The sequence below is a fragment of the Sander lucioperca genome, chromosome 6 (assembly GCF_008315115.2).
Source record: "Sander lucioperca isolate FBNREF2018 chromosome 6, SLUC_FBN_1.2, whole genome shotgun sequence".
NCBI classification, from domain to species: domain Eukaryota; kingdom Metazoa; phylum Chordata; class Actinopteri; order Perciformes; family Percidae; genus Sander; species Sander lucioperca.
In genome coordinates, this window is record NC_050178.1 from 19,938,274 (window position 1) to 19,960,722 (window position 22,449).

General features: G+C 39.6%; 1 long non-coding RNA gene across 1 annotated transcript; it reads right to left on the reverse strand.

The window, feature by feature from the left end:
• Positions 1–3,827: 3,827 nt before the first annotated feature.
• On the reverse strand, positions 3,828–22,222 carry LOC116034484. Its single transcript, XR_004101108.1, has 3 exons — positions 21,979–22,222; positions 20,132–20,141; positions 3,828–3,838 (listed from the first exon to the last, which is right to left on the reverse strand). It is a non-coding gene; the product is annotated as an uncharacterized LOC116034484 (long non-coding RNA).
• Positions 22,223–22,449: the final 227 nt, after the last annotated feature.

A 22,449-nucleotide genomic window follows, 5' to 3' on the forward strand; every position in this document is an offset into this window, starting at 1 on the left:
TGACTGCAAAGGCCGCTGAAAGGACTGTATTCTCACAGTGCTCTATACCCGGCTCACAGTCACCTTTTCTCAGCTAAATTTAACTGTCATGTGGCCGGTCGTCACGTGAAGGCCTTTGGTGTTTTTTGCCCCCAACATCTCCTCCCAGGCAGCGTGGCAATGGTTATGTTTAGGGTTAAGGTTAGGGTTAGTTGCCTGGAAGGCGCCGTTGGAGTCAAAAAACACCATCGAGCTCACGTGAACGTGCCGTCGTTTTATGGGATATCATACAAATTGTTGTGCATAAGTTTTCATTCAATATCATACAAACCTGTGTAGAAAAGGCCCCAAAGTTATGTTAGTGTTGCTGTTATTTAGTACAGTTGACCATATGGTGTTTCTATTTTTCACGTTCCGTTTATTCAGTACTTGTAACAGGGTAGCCTAAGCGCGTGCTGGTTTGTATATTATAGCTGACGTCACATTAATAAGCAGTATGATAGAGTTAGTCGATCAGTTGGATTGTGGTTGTGAGTGGCACCTTTCTTCAGAGTGTGCGTAAATGAGAAAAGTAAGTATATCTGCTGCGTTACTTGTGATATTGTATTTCGTTGTTAAACCAGCTGTTATTTCTGCTATTTAATGTGGATGAGAGTTAGGAGTTTAAGGGGTCGCTACGCTACGCAACCATTGTGCTAATTATATCCACGTTCATAACCGCTAGTTTATCGCCTTCGGCTCACCCGACTCAGTACGTTGGGTCAAAATATGTAACATCGTGTTTAAACATGTTTATACTTTTACTACTTGTTGTTAGGATTGTTAAGTACTTTGTGGTTGAGTAAAATAAGAAGTAAGTGGTGTTAAATATTGTTATCTGTACTGCTATCGAGGCTTTTCTATCAAGGCTTTGCTAGCTTCGAACGGAAACATAGCATCCATTCCTGGGTTTTCACATTAAAGCATCCAGCCGTTTAGTTAGTTGGAGGCTTTAAAGCATATCATAGATAATAGGAAGTGTTGTCTACGTTAGTGGTAACTTAACAGATGGGAGAAAATGTCTGAGAATCCCATATAATAAGTGTTTGAATCCTTTTCCTCTGCTTACAGTATTGGAGTTTAAGAGATATATAGCCACATTCTGACTGTTATCTATATTACATTTGGTAATGTATATTACTGCTTAAGGAGGAATGAGTGTGTGCATATGTTTCCTTTATTCATTTGTATTTTGTTTCTCTCTATATAGAAACACACTCACACTCACACACACACACACACACACACCATCTCCCTTCCACACAAACACACAAGAAAGAGGAAGAAATAAACAGAATAAAAACCATCTCTCAGCTATTCATTTCATACTCTGGAATATTTGGCCTTAAGTGGTGTTCTGGCCGACACACCTGAGTGAACCTGGTGATAAACTCAGAACTAGCACCTAGACTGAGCATCTACCCATTATTTTCACTACACTCACTCATGAGAATTTGTCGACCCAGGTTGCAATGCAGAGTCTCTGTTACACATTTGTAACCTCTCGAAACCCATAGTAACTAACTAACTAACCATGACTGAAAATCAGTAGAGTGCCCCGTGGATACATAACGACCTCACACACAAACGGTTACACTGCACATCACCTTGGTAAAACATATTTTTAAAAAAAGCTCACGTCTCCTACATGTAAATAAAAGTCATGAGTTCACCTCGTTTTATACTTAAGTCGAACGCAAAACATCTTCCAAAATCATCTGTGATAAAATAATTTATAGAGTTGTAAACGTAATAAACTACACGAGGTTGCATAGAATGCCCGACACTTGTGGATACAAAAATTGCAATTTCTCAAAAAAATCCTTCAGTGATTGCACATAATCTAAAGGCTTTTTTGTTTATTTCTGTTCTTACAAGTATCCATTCACAGATACACTAACAGACTGGTAAGTTATTTAATAGAGAGATACAATGAAAAAATGAACCACTAGAATGCAGAATAAATGCACAAACATTGATTTGACAAATGGCATAGACAGATATGTATGTATCACCAAGAGCATAATGGGACATTTAGGAGAGGACAGGGATGGGGTGGGGGATCCAATTATTGCATGGATTGATTTTCCACAAACCCAAGAGAAACAATTACAGGCCTGAGAGCAGCGTGGGGAGTGTGGTGTTAAAGGACGTTAAGAGAAACAGGGATGCACTATCGATCCAGGCTCATTCCCACACATTGGTAAACACTTTGCATTAAAAGGTGCTAAATTGCTCTTGCCCGCGGTGGAGTGATGCCTTGCGGGTAAGTAATAATAGACACAACAATGTTGAGGGACTTACTGGTGGAACACACAGCTGATAGGACAATCACAAGTCTAAGTGGGCTTTGGCATCGAGCTGAAGCAGGGAATGGAAAATGGATGAAGGGATGAAAGAAGCAATAGGTGGTGATGTTGCATTAAATAATGATAACTTTATCAGTATAGCACTTTAAAATTTATAATTGTAATGTGTGTGAAGTTAAAAAACTAACTACTGTCATCAAAACAAAATTATTGCCAGACAAGAATGTTGATATTGGACAAATCTGCAAACCCTTGCCCCTGCATTATGTGTTAGAATCAAAATGTCTGTAATGTTCAATGTCAAGATATTATTGTATCTCTCTACAATATACTAATTGCAAATGAGTAGCATTATGGTTAAGGTTAGGGGATATTCTTGGTTAAAACAAATGTTACATTATTACTATTAGCAGAATTGTACATTATTGCAAAAAAGACAATAAGAAACCAAGATATTTGTTAAGGCTACCTTATAAAAGGCTTTAAGAATGGTTTGTAATTAGTTAATTAATTAGGTTGTGAACCCTTTATAAATCATTAATAACGTATATGAATAATGTTATAACTTATTATATTAAAAAGGGCAGCAGTCACCTGTTGCTTGCCAAATAGTGAGCCCACATGTATGTACTGCTAAGCTTCAGATTTGTTACTTAGCTTACTCGGTCTTCTCCCTCAGCCAGCATCCTTTGTATCGGTTCACTGAGTTGATTCATCTTCATGTTTCTTGGCATCTCATTTCTGATGGCCATTTATTTTATAAACATTTAACGTTTCATTAACATTTTCTAATCCTTAATCCTGTCCTCTGCACAAATTATATACAGTCAAACCCAAAATTATTCATACCCCTGGCAAATTCTGACTTAAAGTTACATTTATTCAACCAGCAAGTCTTTTTTTTGACCGGAAATTACACAGGCTTCTCCCAAAAGATAATAAGACGATGTACAAGAGGCATCATTGTGGAAAAAAATATTACTCATCTTTTATTTACATTTGAACAAAAAGTGGCATGTTCAAAATTATTCATACCCTTTGCAAACTGTCACAGTCTATGGGAAAATTCAAAGATCTATACCATTCCAAATAGTCCAAGCTGTTGTAAAGCATCCTAATTACCCTGATTCATTGGGAACAGCTGTTTTAATCAAGTCAACAGGAGAAAAACAGAAGCTCTCTGCTGTTGGTTTGTGGACAGTCATGGCTAAGACAAAGGAGCTCAGTGAGGACCTGCGGCTGCGCATTGTGGCTGCTCATAAGTCAGGAAAGGGCTATAAGACCATATCTAAATGTTTTGAAGTTTCAGTGGCTACAGTGCAAAGTATTATTAAAAAATACAAGACGTTCCGCACTGTGAAAAATCTCAGAGGACGTGGTCGGAAGCCAAAAGTAACACCTGTGCTGGCCAGGAGGATACTGAGAGAGGTAAAAAAGAATCCAAGGATCACTACCAAGGCCATCCTGAAGAATCTGGACTCTGCTGGTGGCAACATCTCAAGACAGAAAGTCTAACGGATACTACACACCGCTGGGTTCCATGGACGCAGACCAAGGAGGACACCACTTCTCCAGATAAGGCACACAAAAGCTCACTTGGCTTTTGCAAATGCTCATCTGGACAAAGAAGAAGACTTCTGGTCTTCTGTTTTATGGTCAGATAAAACAAAAATTGAATTGTTTGTCCACAATGATGTAGCCTTCATTTGGCGTACAAAAGGAGAAGCCTTCAACCCTAAGAATACCATCCCCACTGTCAAACATGGTGGTGGGAACCTAATGTTTTGGAGGTGTTTTTCAGCCGGTGGACCAGGGAATATAATCACAGTAAACGGCACCATGAAAAAGGAGCAATACATCAAAATTCTCAACAACAACAACATCAGGCAGTCAGCAGAGAAACTTGGCCTTGGGCACCAGTGGACATTTCAGCACGACAACGACCCAAAACACACAGCAAAAGTGGTGAAGAAATGTTTAGCAGACAAAAACATTAACGTTTTGCAGTGGCCCAGCCAGAGTCCTGACTGAAATCTAATTGAGAATCTGTGGAGGGAGCTAAAGATCAGGGTGTTGGCAAAGAAACCCTCCAAACTGAAAGAGTTGGAGCTCATCGCTAAAGATGAATGGGCAAAAATACCAGTGGAGACATGCAAAAAGCTGGTCAGCAATTATAGGAAGCGTTTGATTGCTGTAATAGCCAATAAAGGCTTTTCTATTGATTATTTAGAAGGGTATGAATAATTTTGAACATGCCACTTTTTGTTCAAATGTAAATAAAAGATGAGTAATATTTTTTTCCACAATGATGCCTCTTGTACATCGTCTTATTATCTTTTGGGAGAAGCCTGTGTCATTTCCGGTCAAAAAAAAAAGACTTGCTGGTTGAATAAAAGTAACTTTAAGTCAGAATTTGCCAGGGGTATGAATAATTTCGGGCTTGACTGTATATATATATATATATATATTTATTTATTTATATACAGTATATATATCCTGAACTTTGCACATCCCTCCAATATTTTTTGCACATCCTGCACTAATCCAGTCAGCCTCTTTTTTCTTTATTAATGTTATTTAGTTATTTGTACGTGTTATTTTTTTCTGTATATATTGTTTGTTTATTTCATATTAATATTTAAATATGTTTATATGTATGCACCAAACCAAAGCATATTCCTAGTAAGTGCTACTTACCCAGTAATACATTTTTTTCTGATTTTGATTCTGAAGCTTAGCAGTACAGATACATGTGGGCTCACTATTTGGCAAGCAACAGGTACCTGTTGGTCTATTTAATCTAATGAGTTACAACATTTTATTCATGATTTATAAAGGGTTATTAACCTAATTAATAAACTAATTACAAACCATTCTTAAACCCTTCATGAGGTAGCCTTATTGTAAAGTGATCCTGATTTTTTTATTTGAGAGGTTTTTATATAATTGTATGGGGTTATTCATAGTCCCCAGAGGATAGAGCCTTGTGCTTTTGTAGGACATCTATCGCCACAATCCAAACATTAAAATCTCCTGGGCAGACTGCCATGAATTATAATAATGAATACTTCTGGCTAAGCTTTGGAGCTATAAAGAGGCGACTGCGTAACACTGAAGTAGCACATTTAGCTTTGTGGAGAATTGGAGTGGACTATTTGTAACATACTGATCAATGGCAAAGAAGTGGATTGTTGACACTGACATTTGTTCCCATGCCTCTTGGTCTCCATTGAAATCCATTGTAACTGCCGTTAATGAAAGTGATCAAACATTTTACACCCACCTTTCACACCTACAGGCAGGAAGTATTTGATACTCAAAAGATAGATTATCAGTAGAGTATCCCTTTTATGCTGTTGTATTGATCAGCCTTTTCAGTGGATATAATTTTTGAAATTGTATTCATAACATAAAATGTTATGTGAGGATACCATCCTGACAGTTTCTAACAGTTTGGCTGACCCAGTAGGTTGTATGGAAATAAAAGTCTGATGATCCAGTGTTTGTACCGGACATGATGCTACTTGGATGTGGTTGTATTGATTTGCTTTTGCCTTTTCTCTGTCTATTTTTGTTTTTATCCTCCACTTATCCCTCTTGTATTTCTGTGTACCACTCTATTGCCATACTCTTACTATCTCCTTCATTTGCCTTTCTATACTTGCTGTCACTTTCTCTGGATGCGGTCAATGTCTCTCTCTCTCTCTCTCTCTCTGTCTGTGTGTGTGTGTGTGTGTGTGTGTGTGTGTGTGTGTGTGTTTGTGTGTAACCCTGTCAGTCTGCCCAGTCTCCAGTGACTGCACCAGTCTGTGTTACTGAGGCTCGCCTTCATTAAAAAAGCAGGAGTCACAAAGGGAGGAAGAGGAGAACACGACTACAGATGGAGAAAGAAGAGACGGCAATTAAAAAAGAGAGGAATAACCTCTACCCTTTGCTCCACTTCCATTCTCTCATTTCCTGTCCTCTGTCCTACATCATACTATTAACCCTTGTTGCTCCCGCATGCCATCTTTCCCATCACCCTGTTAATATACAACTTAACAACATTTTAGCTCATTTCTTTCTGAAGAAGTCTATCCAGCATATGCGCCTGAGCAACTTTAAATGGAAAGAATGGAGCACCATTTTGGAACAGCATTTTTGTTTATACATCCATGCTCATACCCCAATACACTATTCTTTCTCCTCTCATCTCCTCTGGCACCTCCATTGTCTCCCATCACCATGTGAACCAATCAGAGACAGTAAATTTAAAAAAGTAGTCTTGACTCAGCCAATGACTGGACAGAGCTGCATGCGACAACAAGTAGGTTCAAGGTTATGGGAGATAAAACACACACACACACACACACACACACACACACACACACACACACTCACACACTCACACACAGCCTGAAGCAGGCTGGCTTTTTGCCAAATAAAAGATCAAATTAGATTTGTGAGAGAAGAGGTGAGCTGAGGGAAAGAGAAAGACAATGAGAGGATATCCCTTTGAGGACGACAGCGACTAGTGTGAGTGTGTGTGTGTGTGTGTGTGTGTGTGTGTGTGTGTGTGTGTGTGTGTGTGTTGGATAGAAAGAAAAACAGAGTGTCTAAATCCAACTCGGGGAGACCTAAGAACATTTCTTTGACTTAGGTCTCGTAACAACTTTTAGGTGCGTAAAAACGCTTTCTAAACAGTATGAACTTAAGTGAGTGCTATAAACCACATGCTCAATAGAGATGTTCAGTATTTGAACAAACAAACCAACTTGTTTTAGTGGAACATTTGCACCCCGCAAAAGAAAAAGACACATAATATAATAAATAAAGTTAACTGTTCACACAATACAGCAATGTGAGCTTTCCAGGCGGCTAAGCAAACCATTTCCACCAAATCCTCAAGCTTAACTGAATATACATAATCATCTGTGTCACTGTCTGAATCAGCAGAAGTGGAACTCCACTTACTGACCATATCTGTTGATTCACAAGACTAAACCTACTTAGAATTGTTAAAACGGATCAGAAGAGAGTCAAAAAACAAGCAGTGATGCAATGGCTTAGTTTAAAAAACACGACATGCTAACCGGCAACAAAGGATTCCATTCACTATGCTAAGCTATGCTAAGCTAAGCTAAGCTAGCGGCGGCGCTGCCGGACTAAGACAATGCATGCACTGAGACAAAAATGCGTTTGCGAACCTATATAAATATGGAGGAGACGGTGAATAACCCTATTTCAACAAACAGTGGCGTATTCCTTTAAAAATTTTAAAAACATGATGTTTTAAACAATGACCCTTTAAGTGTTTGGGCTGGTAACTTGATGTACCAGACAAACATCCGCTGAAATATAGTAGTTTCTTTCGCCATGCAGTCTATGGGAAAAGTCTTTCTGGGCCAGAGGGGTGCAGGCCATTAAAAGCACTTTTCCGGTGAGCGCCGAGCGTTACTGCGCAGCCTCCAACTGAGAGAGACAACGTAAATGTGACGTGAGCAACCTGTCTGAAAGTTGTAAGTCTTCTGGTAGTTGTGCCAAGAGAAATCTCAATCATTCCCAATCTTACAGAGACGGAGAGCGTAGGTATATGTAAGGAGATAACATGGACACAGGCTAATTATTGCTAACTAAAATGCTAGTTAACATTAGTAATTAAACTTAAACAGCTAATGTAAGTCAAAACTGTCTGCGAGCTTCTCCTGTACTATACGGTAATTCCTCTACTATGTCCCGTGGTTATGACACAATCGTTAGCCTATTTTTACAAAAAGTCTACTATGGAGCCATAACGTGAAGTAAAAGGTAATGGAGCCTTTTATACATTGTCGTGTTTCTTTAGAAATAAACAATGGACAAATAAAGTCTTTAAATGCTTCAGATGTAAAGTTATTCGCTGTCAAAGTGACGTCAAAATGAATGGCAGTCAATGGAATGCTAACGGGGGGTGAGTGCTTATTAGCATCAAAATGGCGCCATAGGAGGTTCGGGTTGTGAGGAGACACTTACCCCCTTGGTTCTAAGGCTATGTTCACGTCTTTATATTATAATCCTATGGAGTAAACCGTTTTATCAAAACAGTCATGGGCACTTTTTTAAACACCACCACTGACTTTTTTTCTGCAGCTTAGGGCATCTTTTTGAAGTTGAAAAAAGTTCAACTTTTCTGAAAAAAAACCCACGTTCCACGTCAAGCGTTTTTTTGACAGGCGACCAATGACAAGCGGAGTAGCCAGACCTGTCGTTTTCATAGCAACAAGAAAAAATGGAGTCGGAGCACAGCGGGTTATATGATATAATAATTCCTTCAGTTCCAATAGGGCCGCTTCGCGCTCGGGCCCTAAATATATCCCTTTACTCTGAATTCTACTCAAGTCACACTTCACTGTCAGAAAGCCTTTTCCTTTGTTTTTCAATGGCATGTGTTAAAATAACCGAACAATTAAACTGTGTACAACCACACCATTTTTACCCATCATGTATTTCAACCCAATGTTTTGCTCTTAATGACACAAAAAAGGTTTTTAAAACTCTCACTCAACTCTCTCTCCCTCCGATTTTTACCAGTCAACTTTTCCATTAAAGGAATGAGCATGACTGTAAATGGGGAAATAATTAAAAAGATAATGTATTCCCAAAATCATTATTTACGTTAAATGTCTGACTGCTGAGAGACTACATGATTGGTAGTCTTGCTTTGCCAGACCCTCCTCCAAAGCCCGCTTAATGAGAGTCTGGCTAGTCCACAAAGCATTCGGGGATGGGAGGAAAACGTGCTCTGGTTTAATGGCATTTCTTTAAACCAATCAGAATCGTCATGGGCGGTGCTAAACTCTTCACAGATCCGCTGCAAAATAGTCATGTGAAAGAAAACTCAGATTGGACAGAGTCTGGCTAGCTGTCTCAATTTACCATGCAGAGATCTGAGGAGCAGTCAAAAATAGTCCTCATAAATCCACCAAATTTTAAATTCCAACACAAAGAAAGCTGAAGGAAACAGGAAATACATGCATCTGGAAGAATTTCCTGCAGGACTGGAGCAATCCCAGAAGTGGAATGCGAAGGATATAGACTACATGACTGGTAGTCTCGCATTGCCAGATCTATCCACTACAGCGCTGTGGAGCAAGGTCTGACTTCACCACAGATACATTGTGGGATAGGAGAAAAGAAACGCTCTGGGTTGTTTGCATTTCTTTAAAACAATCACAATTGTCTTGGGCGGCACTAAGCTCTGGATGCAGAGATGGTGGCTCTGCTAAATAGTCTCGGGAAGGAACTTGTTTTGGTGGAACATTTGCACCCCGCAAAAGAAAACGTCACATACAATATTAACGCTATAGTGCGTAGTTTCTGTCGCCCCCATGAGGAATTCTAAGTAATGACAACAAAACTGTTGTTGCGTCCACATGATACAAGCCTTCTGTGATCGTGCACCGCCCCCACCCTTCTTCTACGCAGTTTCTAGTAACCAAGGACAACACGGAGGATTAAAAAAACATGATGGACTCTTCAGAAGAGATAATTATCTTCACTCGAGTTTCTGCGCGGGGAAGTCAGTGGACGACACAACCTTCTGAACATAGTCATACTGAGAAATACAGAGAGAGTTGTGTGGAGCTGATAGTCTTAATAAGCTTTGTAGCAACTTATTTGGTAATGGCTTGAATGTAACGGACGTTCATTAATATCAAAAAGTTACGCACTAAAGCTTTGAATGAAGTTAACTGTTCACACAATACAGTAACATGAGCAATTTAAATTAGCTGGATACATGTTTAAATCTCATTTGCTCTTACCAGTATACCGCCGTGTGTACTTCGTCCACAGCAATCCCACCAATCGGTCCCAAAACGTCCCATTTAGAGAGTTAATGCCTAAACATATTCTTTGTAAATCTTTACAATCATTCCTCGAAGAACCAAGCAGGCCTGCAATATGTACGACAACAATTTACTATAAAACTTGCCATTTTCAGCGTGTAGCTTGCTAGCTGGAAGGTTAGTGTTGTTTCCCGAAGCGAACAGAGTTCGAGAATGGCAACACAGAGAGAGAGAGAGCGGAAGGCGAGGGACATCAATGTCAGGCAATTATCCTGGAAATGTACCACATTCAAATAAATAGGAGGACTGCCATTTTAGCCAGACCGCCTGATCTAATCTGAACGTGGCCTAAGAGTCTACAGTACAGCCATGCTAGCGACTCTGTGTTGTTGTCTTGGTCACAGATACAAGGTTAAATGAATTCATCCTGGTGGCAACATAAATGTCTGAAAACTTTATGGCAATCTATCCAATATGAATACTTTCTCTCTGATTAGAGTAATCAATGTCAACATGTTGTTTGGTAGATAATATTTATCATATTTACCACATTAGTTTGGCGTGCTAACATTAGCTAATTAGCACTAAACACAAAGTTGTTACGATGTTTCACTCAAAACCACAAATTTTAAAGGTCCTATTACATGCTGCTTTTTGGATGCTTTTATATTGGTCTTAGTGGTCCCCTAATACTGTATCTGAAGTCTATTTCCCGAAATTCAGCCTTGGTGCAGAATTACAGCCACTAGAGCCAGTCCCACAATGAGTTTTACTTAGTATGTGCCATTTCTGTGTCTGTAGCTTTAAATGCTATTGAGGAGGAAAGGGGGGGGGGGGGGGGGTCAAGGTGGAGGGTGGGTGTGTGGCCTTGACCAACTGCCATGCTTCGCTTGTTTTCAAGCCATGACGTCTCTCTCTTTCTCATGGGCGGACCAAATTCTCTGGGCAGGCAAAGCAGAGAAAGGGGAGGTAACCTTTGCCCTCATGACATCATAAGGAGGAGATTCCATATGGGCCCATCTGAGCTTTCATTTTCTCAAAGGCGGAGCAGGATATTTACACCTATCGCCATTTCTAGCCACTGGGGGACCATAGGCAGGCTAGGGGAACTCACATTAATGTTAAAAAACCTCATAAAGTGAAAATGTCATGCCATGGGACCTGTAACCTCATGGTGGTGCTGGAGGAAATATAAGGGTATCACCAAAGTCATTGAGCTTCATCCTCTGGGGAACACAAATTTCTGTACAACATCTCACAAATGGTGGACTCTCTCTCCAGAGCCAGGCTGCTGGTGTGGCTAAAGACAGGAAAATGCTGATGTAACAACAGCACTGCTTCTTTTGCAAGTGGTCACAGCGGAAGTGTACAATACTCTAATCGATGCACATGTGACACACCTGTTTACTGCTGTGACTGCTACTACTACAGCTGCTGGTAAAAGTATTCATCCAGTTTATGAATTGGTTTTTAAGCTGTGTGATCCTTTGCGCACACGCACACACGCAAACACTCACACACAAATGTATGTCACTATGGATCCTAAAGCTGCTGGTACAGGAATTTTTTTCTACCTTTCCTCATTTTTTATTGTCTCTTTCTTTCATTCTCTGTCAGTAGGTTTTATAGATTAGACGGAAAAAAAAACTTGCTGGTATGGATGTTACTTTTTGGCTTCTAATTACTCCATAAAACATACACATAAAAATCACGCACAGGAGTCACAAAGTGCACAAACACACACTCACCCACACAGAGTGGGTACACTGTCTTTCGGGCATGAACATGCACAATTTACAGAGAGTTCAGACAGAAGGCGCACGCACACACACGGCAAACACACTCATCCAGACTATAGCCATTATGTACACACGCACACGCACACGCGCACACACACACACACACACACACACACACACACACACACACACACACACAACACACACACACACACACACACACACACACACACACACACGTCAGTAGCTCCGGCACTCCCAGCTGTAATAACTTCCTCCAAACACATCAAAGACTGACATAACCCCAGGATGGCAGAAGAGGAGATGTGGTTTCTCTCTATGTGCATATGTGTGAGTGATTATGTGTTTAAACGCCTTAACAGCCACAGAATGTGTGTGCTTTCTGTGCAATCGTGGTTGCATGCAGATTAATGAGAGACATATCACAACAGACATATCAACAGGTTGAAAACCAAATACAATCCTGTCTGGGTGTGGGTATGTGTGTGTGTGTGTGTGTGTGTGTGCGTGTGTGTGTGTGTGTGTGTGTGTGTGTGTGTGTGTGTTTGAAAAATCTTTCAGAAAGGGAAACATACTCTCTTAAATAAAAACTTTGACTCCAAACCTTTCTCTGTCTACTTTCAAAGGATCAAAGGAGGTCTGCTGTGTGGTGCCCTCCCTGCGGAGCTCTCACTAATTTCTCCGGCAGCTTATAGATCACTGTACACTAAGCAGAGAGGGTTACAAACACACACAGATCATTGCACATAAAGCGACACATCTCTCAGAAGAGCTGTTTGGATGGTCTGAAAGCGTGAAAAATGGTTTCTGACTTTTGGAGAGAGTGTTTCACTCTTGAACAAAGACTATCCCTTCTGTGTTTCCAGCAATAGATGGAGCACATTCCTTCACTACCACACCATTTTTTCTTTTCTTTTTTTTTAAATCAGCCCTGTTGGTATTCTACACCAAAATCTGAGCAGTTCGAAATAGCGCAAACGGGCTCTCAGTCAATTTTTAAAAATAACAAAACTTAACAGTGCCCTTTCAATATTCCTCATACTGTTGTCTTACTGTTGTTTATGAGGGATCGCTGTGATTTCATTCCAATGACTGTAAAATCCTTCAGATTTAGAAATGTTTGAAACAAACAACTTGGACTGTTGTCTACTTCATTAAATACTGAGCATGCTGAGCAAATTGATGTGTTTTATGTCTACAGTAGATTTGCCTAAATGTTGCATTATCAGTTAAAATTGTGATCACAAATGTTAGAGACAGAAATTGACGATGCACATTTGGCCTATAGGATTACATTGCAGCCCGGTTTGCCGCTAATAGGTGAAGTGTTCTCGCTCAATACTGGACCAATTTCAAAGATTGTTGTTCACATTAGTCACGTAGACACCATGCATGGGAAAAAGGGTCCATGTAGAAAAAAAAAAAAAAAAAAAACCTTTAATATTACATTTTCTTCTCTCCCAAAGTTCGAAGGTAGCAAGTTTAAAAAAAAAATGTAGATCCAAATTGAGTTTTCCAACATGGCAGACCACACATCACATCCTCCTCACTAATTAAACATTTAAGATGGAACTGAAAACAACCGCATACACCATCACAATACGAAAAAGTATCTGAAAAAGATTTGGGGAATAACCATAGCGTATTCTGTAGCATATTATTAGTTGGACTTTGATCCTTTATACTACAGGGAACCAAAAAAGTAAAACATGTAGTTCTCACTGTATACCCAAAGGTAAATCCTGTGTTTTACAGTATGAAAAACACATCAAGCAAACATGGTTTCCCCCAGAAAATTGGTTAGACAATGTGGTAAACGCTGAGTGCCACAGTTTCTCTTCACACACCCCATCTTTGCCACAGCACTCAAGCAGCACTCAAGTTTGTTCCCTCCCCCCCAGACATGATGACAATCAAAAGCGAACATACTGTGCAATCTTTTTCTATTTATTTCTTCTTTTGAGCAGAGTTGCTTGGGAACGCAAATTAATTTCGGTGTGATCTGACAATAAAGTTGTATAGTATCGTAAACATGTGGTTTGAGAGGTTTCTCTGGACATTTAGTCTCGCTTTGCCAGACCTTCCTCCACAGCGCTGCGGAGGAGGGTCTGGCAAGTCCACACAACATTTTGGGATAGGAGAAAAACGTGCTCTGGTTTATTGGCATTTCTTTAAACCAATCACAATTTTCTTTGGCGGCGCTAAGCGCCGGACAGAGTCACGGTGCCGCTGCAAAATAGCCTCAGGGAGGAACTTGTTTTGGTGGAACGTGTACGTTCAAAAGTTGTTTTAGTCGTGCAACAGAAAACTCAGATTGGACAGATAGTCTAGCTAGCTGTCTGGATTTACCCTGCAGAGATCTGAGGAGCAGTTAACCATAGTCCTCATAAATCCACCAGAGTTTAAAATTACAACACAAAGAAAGCGGAAGGTAACGGACATCTGACCGAAAAGAAGGACATCCGGCGGAATTTCCGGCGACACCGGAGCAATCTCAGAAGTGGAACGTCGGGGATATAGACTAGTTGACATTTGCTTTTCAAGCTTGCAAGTATCAAATTGTATGTTCGCTGTGGAGCCACTTTAAGATTTGATCCATTACTGTTGGCCAAGAAAATTACCCATCACGGTCTCCACATGTCACCTGTAATTCACTGATGGAGGATTCTGGACAAATTTGTGACGTCTCAATTGATAGGAATGGGATGCACTTCTGCTTTGCATACACCGGTAATTCAGGACGATCAAACCTGTGTTTAAAGAGTGTGTTGAGAGTAGTTTATACTGTAAGTTAACTTGGCTGAGGCCGTGCACATGAATTTGCATGGCAGCAGGACTGTTTCAGAGCCACTTCAAATATCAATCAGTTACCATTAAAGCAGCCAGCCTCACATATTTACCAGATTGCTCTGCAGTTATTCAAACTGACACAGTCCATATGAGTGACTGATTGAGGGTGTCTTTCATGTTTTTTACCTTGTCGCTTTGTGATGAGAAAACCTCTAAACCCTGCTGTCTCATTACTGGAGAGTGTAATCAATCTGAGAGAAGAGAAAACAGTATGAACCGTCTGAGAAAAAAAAAAAATCAAAGAATCAATGGGATGGAAACAAACTTCGAAACCTTATTTTTGTTTTCTTTTTAAAGTACTTTTTCATCCAGGGAAAGTTAACTAAATACAGTTATACAGTTGTGTTGTAAAGTTTTGGGGCAAGGTGAAGAACACCATTAGAGGGAACTATTATCACTCATGTCAAATTACAATTTATCATGATAGTATCTGAATTGTCTAATTGATTCCCAAATGGCTCATTACAGCAAATGCATGACACAGATCACAAATATTTGCAATTAATATTAAAAAAAATGTATGCAGCCAATAGTTCCAACACATGGTTACAAGCCTGTATCCTCTGTAACTAATGTGCTCAGTGGGGAACTATCAGAAAGGGCCTAATATATTCTAAAAATACTTAAAGCAGCCATATTATGCTCATTTTCAGGTTCATAATTGTATTTTAAGGTTGTACCAGAATAGGTTTACATGGTTTAATTTTCAAAAAACACCATATTTTTGTTGTACTGCAGTGCTCTCTCTCACTGCTGCAGATCCTCTTTTCACCTGGTCTCTGTTTTAGCTACAGAGTGAGACCTCTTTTCTTCTTCTTCTTCTGTACTATCTTTGATTGCACTGCACATGCCCAGTAGCTCAGATGTAGATCATGTCAGCTAGCTAGCTCCATAGACAGTAAAAGAAAGGCTGTTTCTACAACTTCGGTCAGTTACAAGGCAGGATTAGCTGGGAGACTTCTAAATGAGGGCACACATGTAAGTAGTTCTTTTGTAGATTATGGTGAACTTGTGTGTGTTGTAGCAGTGCTTTGCTACTGAGAACGAGGTAGCATGCTAGCGTTAGCATGCTAGAGTTAGCATTAGCGTTAGCATGCTAACGCTACGAGCTAATGGTTGCAGTTAGCCTGCTCGTTTCGGCTTGTGACGTCACAAGCCGTGCCGATTTTGAACAGCTCACCCAGAGACTGAAGGCAGGACACATTCAGAAACTGTATCTCACTCTAAACAGCATGGATGGATTTTTTTTCAAAGTTTGTATGTGTGTGGAAGCACCAGAGACACAACATAACACCCCAAATCCCAGAAAAAGTGATTTTTTCATAATATGGGCACTTTAAAGGTCCATATTATGGAATATATTTACTGGAATAAATACAAAAATGACCCCAGTTCATCAGATATTCTAATAATGAATTCTGTATAATGACCATTTTCCCAAATAAGCCATAAAATACATATACATTTAATAAGCCGCTGGGCCAAACTAATATTATGATTTATTAACATAATTGCTTGTTTGGTGCTGGGTTTCAAAATGCCGTGATCACTGTTTACTGTCCATGGTATGAAGTGTGTGTCTGTGTGCACGCTGTCATGATGTGTAGGGACATGACATTCAGGAGGTTTTGTGTAGTAGGAGATGGGGGCTGTCATGGGTTTTGCACCCCAGCCTGTTGTCACCACATTCTGCTGAAGTGCACACACAGCTTGTGTGATGATGTGATTCTTTCTAAGGATGATTTGCATTTTGCTTAAGAAACCAGTTTTTTAGTTGTTTTGGTGATAACTCTCACTCTCTCCATTGCTGATGCTGGACTAGCATCTTAATTTTTGTTTCAGAGCTGGAATTGTCATAACTAAACTTTTGCAGTACTATAGAGAGGACACAATAAGCTAGGCTGGTAGTTTGCTTTTTTCCCCCGAGGAGGGAAGGGGGTGTCAGAGAGCCAAGGGTTAAAAGTCACAGCTCACTACTGAATGGGCCTCCAGAAAGGATATTTTTGTATTCTTATCATTAACTTCTCTTACTTTTTTTCCTTCAGGTTTGCACTCACTTATATAAATGTTCCAAGTCAGATTCAGAAAACCTTCTTATAACTGCAGAAACATATTGAAATTTGATTAATGCCCCCTGCACAACAGTGGGTGCATGTTTACGAAATGTGATCATTAACAGAATTGACACATCAAAAATGCTCACTCAGTGCAATAAAACAGACATCATGTTCCCATTGTGTGTTATACTTTCTTCTTTCTGGTGAGTGTAGACTGAGACACTGCATTAAGTTTTCTGACTGAGTCTCCTTGGAGCAAAGCTTTTCTGGGTTAGAGAGACAGTGAGGGATTACGTTTCCCTGGTGCCAAGACGTTCAAATCCCCGTTGTTATTAATACCCCCTGAAACCCACGGGCCCCCCCCCCCCCCCCCCCCCATCCGCCTGTTCTTCTATAATTGACTCATTAATTGACTCATTTAAATCTGTCTAATTATTTAATCAATTAAATTCAATTTAGCTGATTGCACACTTCCCATTTAGAATCAAGTGCATGGTCTTGAGAGGGAGTGGAGGTGAAGAAAGAGAACTGACGAATAAATGTGTTTCGTGGTAATAACCGCTAATGCGCGGGCTAATTACTGGAGTAAATTGATCATTTTGTCTTAATTGATTTAAGCTTGTTAAAAGGGCACGGCGCCAGCTTGGTTAGTGTGCCGTGAGCACTTTATCTGGATGACAGTAATTGAAGGTGAATGCTCTCGTTTCTTGTCTTTGTCTGCCCTAAGTAGGCCTGCGAGACATCAATCATAACTTATGGACGAGTTGTAAACCTGGAATGGAAGGAAATCGAGAAAGAAATTTGGCTAGATGTTTTACCACTGCATGGCCAAGTAAGAGCTAACTGGACAATTTAAACCCTCACAAAACATTTTCACTTGGAAATACACCATCTCAGCAGAAGCTGTGAAATGGTTTCTGACGTTGCAACAAACTTCGGAATGCAATGCAATAATTTTCCCCTTAAGAAATATATAAAAATCGCTATGTAGCATTTGATACATGATGATACCCAACAACTTAAGGTTAAGGCCGCGTTCAGACAGCCTGCGTCAGCTGTCCGACGGTCCGGCAAAAACGTCATCGACTCAACTTTTGGAGAAACTCAACCCGACATCACACTGCGGTGGCCAATCATGTAACCGGAAATCAGACTTGTCAGTGTGTTTTGAGCTACGGTTTGAGGCGGTGTGAGAATCCAGTGCAGCAGAGATATTCAACAAGGCGTCCGTGATCAATAGGGGGTCCTCAGAGTTAGTTTTTGAAAGTTTCTTTATTCAAAAAATAGACTAGTCTGAAAATATACAATAATATAAATACAGTAAATATGAATTGGCCTATTTAAAAAAAAACAAAAAAAACATTTAAATTACACATTAAAGATAAGCTTACTATAGGTAAGGTAGCCACTAATGGTAGCCATACAGTTAAGCTTAATGATTAACAGTGCCTTCCACATATACATTATGTTTTAGCATTAAAACATGATGTATAAATGATATATTAATATCAATTAATTTTCATTCATCTGGCCCAGTTTAACATACAACTTAATTTTATGTAATAAATGTACAGCAGTAGGGGGTCCCTACTCTGTCTCTCTTTCAGTTAAGGGGTCCTTGGCCTAAAAAAACGTTAAAGACCCCTGCCGTATAGTAAACAGGAAACATCACTGCCTCTATCGCTGCCACAAGAAAGTTTTAAAACACCAAACACAAGCACTAAACTGCCTAGGAGCTTGTGTAAAAGCTGAATGTTTCCAGCTAAACCAAAGCACTCGCTATGTCTTGCTCGTCTCTTTTCTTTCTCCGTGAAGCTGCCTTCAACGTGGTTATCTATAAACGATCTGACGGAAAACAGTATTTGTGAAATATAGAGTCTACTTGTGCTTTACAGGGGGTTTAAGAACACAACAGGACATCACACAAATGGGCCGTTTCATTGACACTCCGCATTAACTTCCCTTATTAAAACAGAAATCTTTTGACTCTGCTATGAAACAGTTTTAGGTGACAAAAGTTCAGAAACAATTTTTTTTTCTCAAACTTTTAACTCAAAATTTGGCATTTAAACACTTTAAGTTCAGTTTTTCCTTATAGATTGCATAGTGCTATTTAGCGGAGTGCAGTAAAGTTTTTGCTACATTTAATCCCAGTTACTCACGATGGTCCTCAAACATCATTGTCAGAAAATTTCAGGACTGTTTCTCTGGAAGAAAGTATGAAGAGTGTTCTCAGTGAGGTCTGTGAATTATTCAGAGAAGCCAGGACATTATTCTGCAAAGACATGTTGCTGTTGAGTTTTTCAAATAGAATTGTTCGATGCTTTGAGAAGCAACAAAGATGTATTCAAACCGAGCAGCTGAAAACTCAGCTATCTTAGAAACAGGGCTCATATACAAAATGTATCTGCACGGCTAGATACTGTGTGTATGGAAAATGTATCTTTTTGGTTAATTGAACTTGTAATATGAAATTCGGATCTTACTAAATTGGACCAACGTTATAAACAAATCCAGTTATCATAGGCCACTTCTAGTCGGCTCTCCCATTGCTTAAAATAGTTCACAATAGTGAAGATGTGATACACCCTTATGTGATAATACAATAACCAGCGCAGCATTTAGTAGAATTTAAACTTTTATTGTGTAAGACAATAGTAACATAGGGGGGAAGCAAAGAAAGTGCGGGTATCGTTACACCACGGTGCTCAGGTGACGGACACCTTCCTCTTCTCTCAGACAGGGATTTGGAGACGAAGATGGCTGTTCGCTCTTTCACTCACTGACTTCGTGATTCTGTTTTCCAGGTTGGTACTCGGTAAAAATGACGAAACTGTTTTCTCCTGAAGTGTACGTGGTGTACTGAAGCTGTGATGAGTTGGTTATGGAGTTTTTGATGTGTAAAGCCGAGTTAAAGAGCCGCGTTTATAACCGCGGGAAACAGGTTTTGTAAACAATGGCGCTAGCGGGCAGTTAACAGGTGTGTATTGGGGCTGTATGTGTGATTCTGGGTGCTGTTGTCCTCACTCCCTGGTAATGTTTTATTTCGGGTTTTTAAGGTATCCTGACAGGCTATAAATGGTAGTTAATGTTAAGAGAAGAGGGGTGTGTTGTTAAAACTTAAAGGGAGTTCTTCCTAAAGTTATACAGAAGCAGTTAGGTGTCTGTTCTGTGTTTACAATGTATAATAAGTTGAACAGTTATCCCTATGTGTAGGATGATTCATGTTTTGACTTTAAAGTCATTTAAATATTCTGTGACAGCCAAAGAGGGTCTATAATTCACCATATTACATTAGTATGATGGTGGATTTCTGGTGTTAAAAAGAAAACAAATATATATCTATATAGATTAAAAACATGATTTATCCTTTAGATATTATTGCACTTTAAAGAGTGATATTTATTTTTGTAAAGATTATTTCTGTGAATGTGAGTGTGAAAGATGTTGTCCACTGATATGTGCGGAGTAGAGAAAACTGTATTAAGGTGTTTAAATTGAAATGAACAAATGGACACTGAAACTGAAACATGTTTACACTAGGGAAATATATTGTTTTATACCAAGATTTGGGAAATTTGTAATAAAGAGACAGAGATTTGGAGACGAAGATGGCGGTTCGCTCTTTCACTCACTGACTTCGTGATTCTGTTTTCCAGGGTTTCATCTAGGAGAGTTGAGAGTAGTGGACCCCAAGTCAAAACCATTTGTTACTCCAGTTACACAATTTGAAACTCGTAACAAACACATCAACCAGTTTGCTTGCAGTGTGTGCACAAATGTTTGCAAATTCTCCTGGTTTAAAACACTAAGATAACAGCACAGTTTATAACAGTCGTTCCAAAGAAAAACTCAATTAAGTAAGTATCAACTTTCCCTCCAGTGAAAATCCCTGACTGGGCCCTGCAGGGGAAGCCGGAGGTTTTGTTCCACATCTACTTAGAAATTCTAGGCAGCAGGTATGGTAGAAAGCTATTTTAGAGAGCACTTAGGATTTGATTGCCCCTATGGTGGCAGTCAACCTATTTCCTCCCAAAGGGGATGAGGGAGGAAAGTACTGTTTTCAAAAGTTTGAGGGAACCTTTTTCTGTGACTACTGTACAACATCTGGTCCAGATTCTCTGTCAGATTGCCATCCTTCCATTTAGCTTTATCATTTATTTCCAGAAATGGATCTTTGGGGGGAAAAGAATGTGTGAAATAGAGAAAGAGAGTAGAGAAAGAGAGAGAGAGGGGAGAATTGCAGGATTTCAGGCTAAAGATGATGACACTGCAAAAGACCCAGGACCTCAACTGTGTGTGTGTGTGTGTGTGTGTGTGTGTGTGTGTGTGTGTGTGTGTGTGTGTGTGTGTGTGTGTATCTTCTTGCCCATCCAGCCATGGATTGTCAGATACAGAAGAAGATTTGGCTCTGCATGGAATGGCTGCTAGTGCATGCGTGCGTGCGTGCGTGCAGGATATTGCACTGCAGGAGACAATCCTAAACTTCAGTATCTATCATTAAATCCTCCTTGATGCTCCACACACACACACACACACACACACACACACACACACACACACACACACACACACACACACCTTTTAAACTTTCATAGTCTATGCTGAAGGGTGCAAACTTTTGCCCTGAACTCAAAAAACTTTGCAGAGGAATGTTCTTTGAATTCACAATCTTGCTTGGAGTTTTTTTATTTATTGCAGAACTCAAGCATTACTCCAGTTTTAGATCATTTAGACACTAATGACAATAAGAAAATAGTCAAAGAAAATCTTCCTCATCCAAAGGTCACAGGGATGAAGACATGAGCTCGGACCCAGTTCCATACACTTTTTCTAAGCAAGTTTTTAGTAAGTAGTGCATTCACATTGCATGAAAGGACAACAGTAAAGGGTCATTTTGGTACTTTTCAACCTGGACCCCATGCATTGTTGTCTCAGTGACTTATGTGAACAAAAATCTTAGAAATTGGTCCAGTATTGAGCGGGAACGCTGTAACTGGCAGCCGCAAACCGGACTACAATGTAACGTTAATGGGCAAAGATTATTATTCTAAGTGTCTGACAACATTATAGAAAGAATCCCTACAGAGATAGACCTTTTTTTTTTTAAAAGAGTATGAATCCTTTTTGTTTAACATGAAACTGTGAAAAATCGCTATCACCAAACTACCAGGATAACATCAAAAGCCATCTTGATTTATCTTTCCACTGTTCCAACAATCACCACTCTGGTTTGGTTAAAATTAAGCCTATATTAACCCATTTACATGTGGAAATATGCTGGCTCTATACACGCTAAAAGTATTGTTAATTTAAATAGAGACTGGTGAGTTTGTCGATAGCGATTTCAGAGCCGTTTCTGGTTAAACAAAAAGGATTTTACTCTTTAACAAAAGGGTCTGTCTCTATAGGGATCCTTTCCATAATGTTAAGAAAAATCTAAGCCTATCAGAGGCAAAAACTGCATTTTTAGTAGACAGAAATTGACGCATTTGCTCTATATGATTACATTGCAACCTAGTTCACGGCTGACTGTTAGAGCTTTTCACTCAGTACTGGATCAATTTCAAATATTAGTATTCCCATCAGTCACTTAGACACAAACAACATAGTGAAATAGGGTCCAGGTTGAAAACTATCAAAGTTACCC